Raw genomic sequence first — 14,917 nt, 5'->3', positions numbered from 1 at the left:
GCACGTTACCACTTGAGCCCCAGCTCCACTTCTGTTTTTTTGTTTGTTTTTGTCAGTCATGGGGCTTGAACTTTGGGCCTGGGCCTTATCCCTCAGCTCTTCAACTCAAGGCGAGTGCTCCACTACTTAAGCCACAGTGCCACTTCTAGTTTTCTGGTGGTTTATTGGAGATAAGAGTCTCTCGGACTTTCCTGACCAGGCTGGCTGAACTGTGAGCCACAGATCTCAGCCTCCTGAGTAGTTAGGATTACAGGTGTGAGTTATTGATGCCCGGCTTGGTTTTGTGTGTGTGTATGTGTGTGTGTGTGTATGTGTGTGTGTGTGTGTGTGTGTGTGCGTGTGTGTGTGTGTGTGTGTGTGTGTATGTGTGTGTGTGTGAGATGATTAACGAGATAAGCATCTCATGGACTTTCCTTCTTGGGTTGATCTCTAACCGTGATCCTCATACCTCAGCCTCCTAAATTGCTAACATTACAATCATGAGCCACTGGCACCTGGCATTTGAACTGTTTTTTAATCCTTTAACTTTTTTGGTTGCTGTAATAAACTATTTGCCAGAAATAACTTAAAATGAGGAAAAACAACAAGATTCCAATGGCTTACACCTATAATCCTAGCTACTCAGGAGTCAGGATCCAGGTTCAAAGCCAGCTTGGGCAGATATATCTGAGAAACCCTTATCTCTGATTAACCAACAAAATGTTGGAATTGGGGTGAGCCTCAAGTGGTAGAGCTCCAGGCTTGAGTGGAAAAAGCTAAGTGAGAGCATAAGACCCTGAGTTTAAGCCCAAGTACTGGCAAGCACTCACAGACACAGACATAGGCAGATACATACACACACTTAGACAGATACACACACACACACACACACACACACACACACACACACACACACACGATTTGTTTTATTTCATGCTCTCAGAGATTTAAGCGCATGCATGGTCCTTGGCCCATGGTGAGGCAGAGGATACTGGCAGCAGGAGTTTGTGATGGAAGAAGCTTTTCACCTCATGGCAGACAGGAAGCAGAGTCTAAGGACACTGTGGAGGACCATAAATCCCACAGGTGGTGTGTGGTGCTATTTTGGGAGGTTTGGGGAGCTTTAGGAGGTGGGGCCTAGTTGGAGAAACTGTACGTTTGTTCCTGATCCCCAGACCCTTCCTTGCTCTCTACTTCCTGTTCACCATAGAAGAAGCTCCTCTACTGCACATTCCAGCCTCCATGATGGTCAGTCTGCCTCAGAAAACACAGAGCTAGTAACCATGGGCAGAACCCTCTGAAACCTTGAACCACAATACATGTTCCTCCCTCTAAGCCATTTTTCTTAGGTATTTGGTCACAGTCACAAAATAGTAGGTAGAGGGTGGCAGGATGAGGTAGACCTCATGCTGTCTGACCTCACCACAGGAAATTAAACTGCCCCCACTGCAGCCAGGCTCTTTCCTTGGAGACATGCTATTAGAAAAGCATGCAGCAGGTGAGTTTCACTTTCCTGGTAAGCTGCCTTTTCTGGGTTGCTGCTGTGATGCAAGGTCATTGGAGCAGACCAAATAGAGAATATGTTAGTCATCATCACCACCAGAACACCCTGTGCAGAGTAAAAGGAAAGTAAAACCACAAACAAGCATGGTGGGTCCCTACTGTATGCAGGAAGCCAGCAGGACTGAGTCCAGAAATCTGTTAAGGAAACTGGAGGGGGGAAGAAGGGGAGAATCCTCTAGGGCTTGCTTACACGATTTCCACTCCTGCTTCTTGGTAGACTTGTTAGACCCCTTGAGGGCACTGAGACCTCAGCCTGAGGAATAACACAACATCACATGTGCATGTACATGCATACACATGTGCACTCTACATGCATGTGATATCTTCACTGGGGCCTCTATGCCTTCATTGTTTAAGGAACACTCCTTTCAACGCCCCCTACCCCATTGTATGCAGAGAATTCTTGCCTCTGAGAAGCAGGTTAGAAAATTCATCTTGGAAGACACTGGGGAGTAAGAATCAGGGACAATTACTTCGCCTGGTGGTAGAGGCAAAAGAGCCCATTCATGGCTCTATCCCATCATCCACAGAACTGGACACCACAGCAGGGTCTACTACCAGCTACCCTGGTAACAACACACCCCTTCCTTTGGAGAAGGAGGGGGGCTCTCATGAGTCAATCTGGGCATAGTAACTCTACAGTCCTCTGTTTCAACCAACACGTCCTCAAATCTGCATGAAGTAGTAGGTGGAGCAAGTGGTAACATTCCCATTCAAAGCCAAGAAAGCTGAGGCCCAGAGGTGGTGTCTAATTTGCCTGCGATCTCATACAAGTCCTAGATCTGAGTCCCTAAAGCCCAGCCAGGAGTTTCTTTTGCCTCAGATTGAGATGTTTATGGTTTCACATGCATGCACATCATCTGGAGGGTCCCATCCCTGACTAATCTTTCAACAGAAAGGGGTCAACTTGGACCCAAAACAGTGACTGAGATGGAAGGGCTAGCTTGAGAACGAAGCCTTGGCCTGACCTCGTTTCTGCCATCTTTCCATGGCCATTCCTCTTTCTCTCTGTCCTTCTGGATTCTCTTGGCTTCCCCTACCCCCTCATGGTGTGTGGGGGGCCCTGAGGTGACAGGACCTGACATACTCTGACCTACAGAGAAAATGGAACGGCTCCCTCCAAGGCCACAAGACCTGTGGCTGTCATGACAAAGCCTGCTCTAACCTCTGTGGGAAGTGTAATTGATGACAGCCCACCTGGCCCTGAGATCCACTACCTTCTTCTCACGGGGATCATGCTGCCTGCGACTGCTCCCAGCCTTCTGTACCTTCACTGGTTTGGGTGTGAAGTCATCCCCACAAGTTCCATCCCCAGCTGGTGATGCTTTTGAAAGGTGATTGGCTCAGGAGGACGCTAACTTCATCAAAGATTAAACCATTGATGACTTCACAGCTAAATGGACTCTTCCGTTGTGAGGTCTAAGCTGGGCGCTGGTGGCTCACGCCTGTAATCCTAGCTATTCAGGAGGTTGAGAACAGAGGATCATGGTTCAAAGCTAGCCCGGGTAGGAAAGTCCATGAAACTCTTCTCTCCAATAAACCACTAGAAAACCAGAAGTGGTTCTGTGGCTCAAGTGGTAGAGTGCTAGCCTTGAGCTGAAGAGCTGAGGGACAGCACCCAGGCCCAGAGTTCACGACCAAATAAAAAAAAATAGAGCCAGCTAAAACCTTAGAAATCATGAGCCAAATGAATCTTGAATCTCTCCTCCATTAAATTGTTTCTCTCAGGTATTTATCACAAAAACAAAACAACAAACAAACAAAAATACCACCTGATTAATGCACAGCCTTTGATGTGAGAGTTCTGAAGGGTGAGTTTCTATTGGACTCCTATAATGGCAATTTTGGCTGGAGAATCCCTAGTCAGCCTGGCCAAGTCTTTCTTGAAACTATTTCACATTCTCAGGTGACCAGAGGGTATTTTGTTTTGTGTGTGTCTGTGTATATGAGCAGGTACTGATGCCTGAATTCAGGACCTGGTTTCTATCCCTTAGATTTTTTTTCTTTTCTTTTTTTTTGGGGGGGGGGTCTGCCTGAACTCTGGGCCTGGGTGCTGTCCCTCAGCTCTTCAGCTCAAGGCTAGCACTCTACCACTTGAGCCCCAGTGCCACTTCCGGCTTTTTTCTTTCTGCTTATGTGGTGCTGAGGAATCTGGCATGCAAGGCAAGCGCTCTACCACTGAGCCACCTTCCCAGCCCCTAGATTTTTTTCTTAAGGATGGTGCTCTACCACTTCAGTCATAGCTCTACTCCTGGATTTTCTTGGTGGTTAATTGGAGATAAGCATCTCACGGGCTTTCCTACCTGGGCTGGCTTTGAACAGTTATCCTTAGATCTCAGCCTCCTGAGTAGCTAGGGTTACAGGCGTGAGTCAGCTAGAATGACAAGTGTAGCCACTGGTGCCTGGCTAATCTAAGTTTTTATTCTGTACCTACTCACAGCAGGATTTGTCAGTTTTTAAGATTCCTCCAGGAAAAACAAAAAACTATACCCCCAATAGTCTTGGAAAAAATTCAGATTTGACGGTAGTTGCCAGAGCATGTCCAGCAGTGTTTTGTACACCCGCACCCCTGCCGCCTCCCCTGTGCTTGACTGGGCCATAACTAGGGGATCATTTCTTCCCCAGCCCTCCCTGACCCTCGATTTCCCCTACACTTCACCTCCTTATTCCTCCCTTTGTCTACAAGCAGATTTTTGTTAGTCAAACTTGTGTGGACAACTTCTACTCCCTACCAAATCAAAACAGACTTTCGGTAACCTTGATTAGCCTCTGTGTGTGTGTGTGTGTGTGTGTGTGTGTGTGTGTTTGGTACTAGGATTTGAACTGAGGTCTTTCCCTTGCTACGTAGGTGCTCTGCCACTGAGCCACATTCCCAACCCTAGATCACAGAGTAGGGGTTATCTAAATAAATGCAGCAGAAAAAAATTTTTTTTTCAGATTTCAACATGTGTTCCTGAAGAAAAATCTTACTGAGGCCATAGCTCAGTGGTAGAGCACTTGCCTAACACGCTCAGGGACCTAGATTCCTCCCCCAGAACCACACAACAACAACAACAACAATACATGGCAGAGGGTAGCCAGGGAGGAGAGAGAGGATGATGTGTTCTGGCCTCCTTCCCCTAGGTGTACCCTCTCCTTTTCCCTGCTCTCCTTTCTGCACATCAGCTGAGGTCTGGCTTCTGGGAGTCACTAACGCATGGTGGCTGTAAGCATCCCCCATTTCTCCAGGAGTAACTGAGACCAGGATAGGTAACTGATGTGACTCAGGCTGCTCTGCTGTCATTGAAGATGTTGGATGTGAGGCCATTTCCCCCTCTTTGTTCTGCTGAGGGAGAAGTAAGGTTCACTGTGTACACTTACTCACTCCTATTTTAGGTTGCTAGCCTTCACCCTGGGTTATCCACAAGCCAGGTCTGTCCACAGTTGTCTATTCCCTCCTGCCCCGGCTGTGTTAACAAGGTTGTCCAGATGCCCAGTCCTGGTCACACGTGGGTTCTAGTGTATGGTTGCAAGATGCCTGCTATAGAATGTACGGTTCTGCTCTAGGATGCTTTCCCTGCTACACGACAGCTGTAAGATGTATTGACTTTGCTACGTGCCAGCTATAGAGTGCATTGTCTCTGCAAAAGGCTACAAGCCAGCTGTAGAATATCCTGCCCTCACTGTCTGATATCTCCAATGTCCAGCTGTGACTATGAAGATTTCCTGCCCCAGCCCCTTTTTCTGCTCTCAGATTCCTGACACTATATCTGTTAGCCCAATGAGCTCCCTTCCCATAGCTTCGTCCACTCCTTCCCCTTTCCACAGGTTTAACATGCTCCTTTCTTAGGCAACGCTAGGCCCATGTAGTAAAGGCAGTAAACAATCAGCCTCCAACCCCCTCTACTTTGCGATGGCACTTCTCTGGGGGCAACAAGAGCTCCTTAGAGTGACCTTCAGGTGTGGGCAGCTGCAAGGCCCCTATCTACTATTTGGGCAGCAGCCATAAATCCCAGTCTGCCATGATGAAGCCCCTGGCCCTCACGTCCACACCAGGGTCTCCGCCTCCTAGCCCCTTTGAGCCCCTCCTAAACCTTCTAGGTTCTGTAGGTCACCTCAGACAGTAGTCGGTGCTTCTTCTCACTTCTCCCTTGTGAGAAGGAGTCTTGCCAGCCCCTTTCCCAGCAATAAGCATTTCTTTGTTCTCTGTACCTGGATGTCTGTGTGGTTTTCTGGCCAAGTCTAAGATACACTAACAGTATCTACCTCTACGGTTCTGAGAGCAGTTTGCTACTCTCTATCCCGAGAGAGATAGCCTGTCAGCCTCTAGCTGACATTAAACACTTCTTCTACGTGACTGTGTGTCTGAGTGGTTTTCTGGGTCAGCACTTATATTATGGACATAGCATTCCGGTGATGTACTCAGTGGCCATGGCCATGGGGAAAGGTCTGTGTCTGGGGTTACAGTAGAAACACGCTGCTGGGCCTAAGCAATGGTGTCAGCCAGCTAGGCCCCTGTGAAGAGAGAGGCAACTCTGCCTGGCAATCATGTCCATCAGGTTGCCTATGGCTACGCACACACATTAATATTAACAGAGGAAGGCCAAGTGTATTGCGTGGGGTACAAACTCTCATGGCCAGTTGGGCACTGGCAATAAAAGTAACCAGTTGTTGTGGAAAAGGACAGGAACATGGAGATTACAGCCTGTCCCTCCACCCACACATCTGCCACCAAGACTCTCAGCTGACACATGTGCACAAGGGGTCAGCAGTGATCCTCCACACCTAACCCACTTCCAAGATTTTCTTTTTTTTTTTTTTTGGGGTCCAGTCGTGGGGCCTGAACTCTGGGCCTCAGCGCTGTCCCTCAGCTCTTCAGCTCAAGGCTAGCACTCGAGCCACATTGCCACTTCCGGCTTTTTTCTTATGTGGTGCTGAGGAATCGAACCCTGGGCCTCGAGCATGCAAGGCAAGTGCTCTTCCACTGAGCCACCTTCCCAGCCCACTTCCAAGATTTTCATGCTTTGCCACCTAGGCTGTCACCTAGTACCTCCTCAATTGTAGCTTCACAGGGGCTGAGTCACCAAAGAGGTGATCCTGACACTGAATTCCTCAAGTTTTTAGTCAAAGGAAAATTTATTTATTTATCTCTTGTTGCTGAGCACTGAACTCAAGTGCTTTACTGTTTACACCATATCCCCATCCCTTTTCGTTTATTTTAGTTTGTTTTTCAGGTGGGTTGTCAGGATTTTACCCAGCTGATCTTGGAACTTGCTCTTCCTCCCTACACCTTCCCAAGTAGCTGGAATTACAAGTATGAATCACCATACCTTTCCTGGAACATACATTTATGCACACAAAGTCCTTCTCAAAATCATGCTCTATTCTTAATTGGGAGACAATGGGAATGCTTGTGGAAATGAGTGGGGTTTTTTTTGTTTTGTTTTTTATTTTGTCAGTTGTGGGGTTTGACCTCTAAGCCTTGGGCACTCAAGGCTCTTCAGCTCAAGGCTAGCTCTCTACCTCTTGAACCACAGCACCACTTTCAGTTTTCTAGTAGTTTATTGAGATAAGAGTCTCATGGTCTTTCCTGCCAGGGCTGGCTTTGAACCACAGTCCTCAGATCTCAGCCTCCTGAGTAGCTAGATTACAGGTGTGTGCCACCAGTGCCTGGCTCAATGAGTGGATTTTCATATCTTGTGTACTGAGCTTTTTGTGGCACACCTGACCTCTCTTCCAAGGAGATGGTAGAAGTACTAGATTTGGCTATATTTTATAGATAAAATCTTGAAAAAAAAAAAACTCTCCCAACAAACTATTAAGCAAGGATTCTGTGAGGAAAATGCCATTCATTTCTCTGCTCTTGGACACTATGAAATACCAGTCTCAGGATTTAGAATTCTGCCCTGGTTTTGCATAACTGTAGTAACCTAACTGTAGTAACCCATACCTCAAAATTTGTATATATAGATCGTGATCTCCTGTAGAACTTCAGCAGCAGTCGGAAGAGTAAACGCCTTTAAAAATTGATCTCTACCTATAGAAAAGGAGGTTTTCAGCCCTTCCATTTCCCTGCCCCCAAACCACTTTAGTCAACAGCATCATTTTGAGCTGCATCTGACTGAAGTTTTTGGGGGAGTCCATCGTGGGGCTTGAACTCTCACCTGGGTACTGTCCCTCAGCTCTTCAGCTCAAGACTAGTGCTCTGCCACTTGAGCCACAGCACCACTTCTGGTTTTCTGGTGGCTTACTGGAGATAAGAGTCTCATGGCGCCGGGCACTGGTGGCTCACACCTGTAATCCTAGCTACTCAGGAGGCTGAGATCAGAGGATCATGGTTCAAAGCCAGCCCAAGCAGGAAAGTCCCTGTGAGACTCTTATCTCCAAGAAGTGGAGTTATGGCTCAAAGTGGTGGAGCACTAGCCTTGAGAAGAAAAATAAAACAAAAGATACTGGTTAGTCTTCTCCATCTCCATAGCATTTACACTGAAATCATTAACTACATACACTCAAGGACAAAGTGAGAATGTCTTATTAAATTTACCATTTCCGTTTTGTGTTTGTGCCAGTATTAGGGCTTGAACTGAGGCCAAGGCTCTGTCTTTGAGCTGTTTTGCTCAAGACTAGTACTCCATCAACCTGAGAACCACAACTCCAGCTCCAGCATTTTGGGGGGTAGTTTATTGGAGATGAGAGTCTCACAGACTTTCCTGCTGGGATTGGCCTTGAATTATAATCCTCAGATCTCCGCCTCCTGAGTAGCTAGGCTTACCGGCATGAGCCACTGGTGCCCAGCAAGTTGGATACTTTTGTACACTGCTATATTGATCTACAGTGTTCTAGCCAAATGTACCATTATTCCCCTGTCTGAACCAAGGATGTTACTACCACATTTTTTACCTCCCAGTATTGTGCCTTAAATTAATAGACAATCTATTATAATTCTTAAGGGTAGTCTGAGAACAACTTTATATGTAAAATACTTGATGAAGGAATAAACTACATAAAATGCATTTAAAACATTGTAATTATTGAGGTTCATGTTCTTCTGGTATATTGTTCTAAAAAATAGAGACTTATTAGAACATTGATTAGAATTCACAAAGGCTTTAGTAATTAAATCATTAAAAAGTACAAGATTCTATTTGCTTGATGTCATTAATTTCTCATATGGGATCATTGAACATGAAGTATTTAAAAAAAATTTTGCCAGTTCTGGGGCTTGAACTCAGGCCTGGGCACTGTCCCTGAGCTTCTTTTGCTCAAGGCTAGCTAGCACTCTACCACTTGAGCCACAGCACCACTTCCAGATTTTTCCCTTTATGTGGTAATGAGGAATTGAACCCAGGGATTCATGTATGTTAGGCAAGCATTCTACCACTAAGCTACATCCCTAGTCTGAAGTGTTATTTTTAAATGAAAGTTATTTCTGAACCTTACATAAATGTATAGATTCTTTTGATTTTCTCTGTGCAAAGCAGAATTGACACCATAAGTAAAAAGGACTATAAAGTTTTCTTGCAGTTGCATTTTATGTCATTATAATGCCTGTTTTTTAACCTGGAGCTACTATAATTACACTAGATGCAAAGAAACTAATGTGTTCCATGGTGAACCTAAAAAAGGACAAGAGAGGCCAGGCACCAATGGTTCACACCATTAATCCTAGCTACTCAGGAGGCTGAGATCTGAGGATACTGGTTCAAAGCCAGTGGGGCAGGAGTCTATGAGACTCTTACCTCCAATTAACCAGCAAGAAAGGTGAAAGTGGAGCAGTGGCTCAAGTGGTAGAGTGCTAGCTTTGAATATAAAAATCCAAATAAGAGGGGCTGGGAAGGTGGCTCAGTGGTAGAGCGCTTGCCTCGCATGCACAAGGCCCTGGGTTCGATTCCTCAGCACCACATAAGCAGAAAAAAGCCAGAAGTGGTGCTGTGGCTCAAGTGGTAGAGTGCTAGCCTTGAGCTGAAGAGCTGAGGAACAGCGCCCAGGCCCAGAGTTCAGGCCCCACGACCAGACCCCCCCCCAAAAAAAGAAAGAGAGAGTTATCAGTTTAGATCAAATCGCATAAGAGAAACTGGAAGGGAATATAGTGTCCGATTCGCTAATAGATGTCTCACAGTGTAAAGAAAACCTCTTTTGAATTAGAAATCTTCTATTGACCAATTATTTGATAATAAAATTTCTATTTGTAGATATAGGAAAAGAAGGCACTGGAGTGGTCTCAGGGAGTTGGAGGAGTTGGGGGAAAAACTAAATAACTAAGAAAACAGTAGACTGGCCGCGCGCTGGTGGCTCATGCCTGTAATCCTAGCTACCTAGGAGGCTGAGATCTGAGGATCGCGGTTCAAAGCCAGCCCGGGCAGGAGAGACCATGAGACTCCTATCTCCAATAAACCACCAGAAAACCGGAAGTGGCGCTGTAGCTCAAGTGGTAGAGCGCTCGCCTTGAGCTGAAGAGCTGAGGGACAACGCCCAGGCCCAGAGTTCAAGCCCCACGACCAACAAAAAAAAAAAAAAAGAGAACAGTAGACTGTGTGAAATAATGATCATTCACTCAATAAAGATAGATCTCATTATTCTCTTTTTAAAAAATTTATTGCAGGGGCTGGGAAGTTGGCTCAGTGGTAGAGCGCTTGCCTTGCATGCCTGAGGCCCTGGGTTCAATTCCTCAGCTCCACATAAGCAAAAAAGAAAAAAGCCGGAAGTGGCGCTTGGCTCAGGTGGTAGGGTGCTAGCCTTAAGCTGAAGAGCTGAGGGACAGCACCCAGGCCCAGAGTTCAGGCCCCACAACTGGACCCGCACCCAAAAAAATTATTGCAAAGGTGATGTACAGAAAGGTAGATATCATTATTTTCATATCAAATGTAACTTTTACCCTAAGACAGTAGCTTGAATGTGTTTCCAATATAGGTTTATTACAGGAAATGGTACTGGTTAATATGTAATAGGAAATTGTGCTTGTGTTTTACAATTTAAACTGTATTATAATATTTCAGCCATCTATGGGTTAAATGACTATGGCATCATTGGCTTTGCTATAATTAAATGAACCAATAGAAAAACTATATAGAAACCAGGTGCCAGTGGCTCATGACTGTAATCCTATCTACTGAGGAGGCTGAGAATTGAGGATCCTTGTTTGAAGCCAGCCTGGTGCAGGAGAGTATGTCAGACTCTATCTCCAATTAATCACCCAAAAGCCAGAAGTGGAGCTGTGGCTCAAGGGGTCGAGCACTAGCCTGGAGCATAAAAGCTCAGTGACAGCACCCAGGCCCTCAGTTCAAGCCCCAGGACCAGCACACACACACACACACACACACACACACACACATACACACACACACACACAGAGCTATATAGAATCTTCTGGAAATAGATAATGTAAGGTCAGCTCCTCGTAGCCAAGTCTTCACCCAGTACCTACATTACCTAGACAACTGGCACACCTGGAAGAGGTCACATCCACATCCACTGAGGTCACATCTGGATCCAATGTGCCCACACCTTTCTCCCACCTGGTCCTACCTCCTCTTACCTGGTCCCACCTCCCTTTACCTGGCCACACCTTTCCCCACCCCTACCCTAGATAAGGCATAGCCCAGGGTCAGCTGCCTTCTTTGGCCAGCCTCATGAAGTGCCAACCTGGCCTGATGCCAGCCAAAATGATGACGAAACCTACCCCTTACCTTAATACCATGTGAGTGGTGTTGTTCTTACTTGGCAGCCTTTTTAAAAACCTAACAGATATATCATTTTTATGCAAATTAAAAAATAAGTAATTAAGCTTACCTGGAAAAAGCTGTTGTGTGTTTTATTATGGGAGAGTGGTCCGTGCTGATTGTTAAACATGGGCAGTTAGTGCTGATGCTAGGTAAGCATCCACCTCTGAGCTAGACCCTTCCCCCCAACCAAATTTTTGAGAGAAGGGAGGGTACTGGGGATTGAACCTAGGGCCTTGAGCCTGCTAAGCAAGCACTCTGCCACCCAAGCCATTTCCCCAGTGCTTTTGTTTGTGTTTTGAGATAGGGTTTTGCTAACTGCCCATCTGGCCTCAAACCTTGGATCCTCCTTCCTCTACCCCACAAGTAACCAGGATTATAGGCATGTATCACCACCATACCCAGCTGTAAGACTTGGTAAATAAAATAAATGATTTTTTTCAACGAATTTTTTTTCTTTTCTTTTTGACTGGTCCTGGCCTTGAACTCTGAGCCTGGGCACTATACCTACTCTCCTTTTGCTTAAGGCTAGCACTTTACCACTTGAACTACAGCACCACTTCCAGCTTTTTCTATGATTAATTGGAGGTAAGAGTCTCACAGACTTTCCCGCCCAGACTAGCTTCTGATCTTGATCCTTAGATCTCAGCTTCCTGAGTAGCTAGGATTACAGGCATGAGCCATCAGCGCCGCCTGGCTCAATTACCTTTTTATTGTGGTAAAAATATATGTAACATAAAATTTGACATTTCAATCTTATTTTTTTGTCTGAGTCTGGGACTTGAACAGAGACAGTATCTGATGCTTTCACTCATTGGCTGGTGCTCTACCACCTAAGCCACACCTCCTCCAATCCCCATTTTTTAAATCGTTATGATAAGGTGATATATGGAGAGGTTACAGTTTTGTAAGTCAGGTAATGAGTACATTTCTTTTTGAACAATGGCACTCCTTCTTTTTCTCTCCCGGTTTTTGTCCTCTATCCCCACCCACAAGTTGTATAGTTCAGTTTCAACATAGTGTCTAGTGAGTACCATTGCTGCATTTGTTCACCCTTGGTCTCTTCCCCTCCCCTCCCCCCCGCCCCCCCCGCATTTCTGTGCTCCCCTTACCCTAAAGACAGATAAACAAGACAAAAAAAAAACAAGAAATTCCATTTCTTGGAATTCATTTTGATAAATATTATATGATCAGAAGCACAGAGGCCTTGAGCCTTTGTCCAACCCCCATTTTAGGCAGTTCTAGGCATCCAATTCAGTGGTAATTGCTAAGTATGAAATTCAATATTCCCATTTTTGTGTGACTATTACCATTATACAATTCCAGAATCAATTTTGTATGAGTATCATACTTTTTTAAGTACTTGTACAAAGGGATTTCAATTCTACAAGTCAGATTATGGGTACAACACATCTGGATCTATGTCATCCCTTCTATCATTTCCCTCCATCTTTCCCAATTCCATCCATACCCTAAAGTTACAGTAGTTCAACTTTTATATAATGTACATCGAACATAATGACTTATGAATTCCACAATCTCTTAATCATGTCCTATTGAAACTTTGTACCCATTAAATCATAATTTCCTATCTCCCTCCTGCCCCTGGTAACCACAATTCTATTTTCTGGCTTTATGAATTCACCTAATCTCACTATTTCCTGTTAGCAAAATTGCACAATATTTTTTATTTTGTTTGTACTTTTTCATTCTGCATGTCTTCAAGGTTCATCCACAGTACAACATGTGTCAGACTCCATTCTTTTTTTTATTTTGTCGGTCATGGAGCCTGAATTCTGAGCCTGGGCGCTGTCCCTCAGCTCTTCATCTCAAGGCTAGCACTCTACCACTTGAGCCACAGTGCCACTTCTGGCTTTTTCTGCTTATGTGGTGCTGAAGAATCAAACCCAGGGCCTCATGCATGTGAAGCAAGTCACTTTCCCAGCCCCACTCCATTCTTTTTTTTTTTACAGCTGAATAATTTTCCATTGTAGCAGATGTCACATTTTGATTATACATTCATCTTTCTAGACGTGTGGGTTGTTTTCACCTTTGGGATATTGTGAATAAATAGCCCAATTTCTAAACTTGCTGTGAATTTGAATCTAATGGTATCTGTTCGAGTCCTTGGTTTTCTGGACAAATACTCAGAATAGGAATAGCTAATCATGTGATAATTACAAATGGCTTTAACACATAAAATGCTAGACCACACTCCTAATAGAAATGAATAAACTCTAGAAACAGCTCTCATTTGTAAGACTACAGGAGCCAGAGGGGCTGTTAACCAGTCTTACTGCAGTGTGCTGGAATGGGACTAAGGGAAGGGGAAAGTGTTCACTTCTTTCACTTTGCAACCTTTTGGGGCTATATTTTGTGTATACAATTTTGCCTATCCACATACTCGATGAGATCTCACTTTGGCTGTCTAGTGGGAATAGAAGGGCAATGGCGCTGGGAGTAGGGTCCCCAATTCCTCAGTGCACTAGTAATGCAGATATTCTGGTGTCTGGAAGCAGGAAGAAAGTGGTGACATGATCCTCCCAGCTTAGGATGGGTCTTTCTGCCTCAGTCCTCACTGTTCTGTACACTGGAGTGTCTAGGACACGCGGGATGAGATACAACAGCCCTGGGCAAAGTTCCCTTCCTTGATAATCAGACCTTAGGGCAGCCTGTGCCTGGGAGGTCCGCACTGTCCTCTGCTGGTGGGAAGCCGTGTGGCAGGCCATGATGAAAGTCCATCATCCTGTTGTTCAAGGTTCCATTCCAGCATCCCCCATACCTGGGTCATTTACCACTTTTTTTTTGGGGGGGGGGTCAGTCATGGGGCTTGAACTCTGGGCTTGGGTGCTGTCCCTGCGCTTTTCAGCTCAAGGCAAGCGCTCTGCCACTTGAGCCATAGCACCACTTCTGGTTTTCTAGTGGTTTACTGGAGATAAAGAGTCTCACGGACTTTCCTGCCGGGGCTGGCTTTGAACTGTGATCCTCAGGTCTCAGCCTCCTGTGTAGCTAGGATTACAGGCATGAGCCATCAGCACCCGACTATTTTACCACTTTTTATAGTCCAAAGGCCAGCGTCATATACTAGCCACTAGTCTGCAGCTTTTTTTTTTTTGGGTCTGGTCGTGGGGCCTGAACTCTGGGCCCTGGCGCTGTCCCTCAGCTCTTCAGCTCAAGGCTAGCACTCTACCACTTGAGCCACAGTGCCACTTCCGGCTTTTTTCTTTTTGCTTATGTGGTGCTGAGGAATCGAACCCAGGGCCTCAGGCATGCAAGGCAAGCCCTCTACCACTGAGCCACCTTCCCAGCCCTCTGCAGTTTTGTTTTTTTTTTTCTTCCTGATACTGGGGCTTGAACTCAAGGCCTGGATCCTGTCCCTAAGCTTTTTTGCTCAAGGCTGGAGCTCTAGCACTTGAGCCACAGCTCCACTTCTGGCTTTTTGGTGGTTAAGTGAAGTCTCGTGGACTTCCCTGGTCAGGATGGCTTGAACTTGGATCCTTAGATCTTAAGTCTCCTGAGTTTCTATTATAATGGGTGGTGAGCTACGTGTGCCTAGCAAGGACCTTTCTTGTAAGAGCCCTAAATATTATATTCATGAGGGTTTAGCCCTCATGAACTACTTAATAATATTGTATTGGGTCCATATTCAGAACAGAGTATTCATTTACTTGCTTCCT

General features: G+C 45.5%; 1 protein-coding gene across 1 annotated transcript in view; it reads right to left on the bottom strand.

The window, feature by feature from the left end:
• Positions 1–1,239: 1,239 nt before the first annotated feature.
• The window catches only part of Ncaph (non-SMC condensin I complex subunit H), a 62,310-nt gene continuing 48,632 nt past the window's right edge, over positions 1,240–14,917 (bottom strand). The window contains exon 19 of the mRNA XM_042695411.1: positions 1,240–1,255. The gene's annotated coding sequence lies outside the window, so the exon portion shown is untranslated. The remainder of the gene's footprint in view (positions 1,256–14,917) is intronic.

Source organism: Dipodomys spectabilis, unplaced genomic scaffold (assembly GCF_019054845.1).
Source record: "Dipodomys spectabilis isolate Male_0828 unplaced genomic scaffold, ASM1905484v1 ptg000187l, whole genome shotgun sequence".
NCBI lineage: Eukaryota > Metazoa > Chordata > Mammalia > Rodentia > Heteromyidae > Dipodomys > Dipodomys spectabilis.
This window is presented reverse-complemented; position numbering and strand designations above follow the sequence as displayed.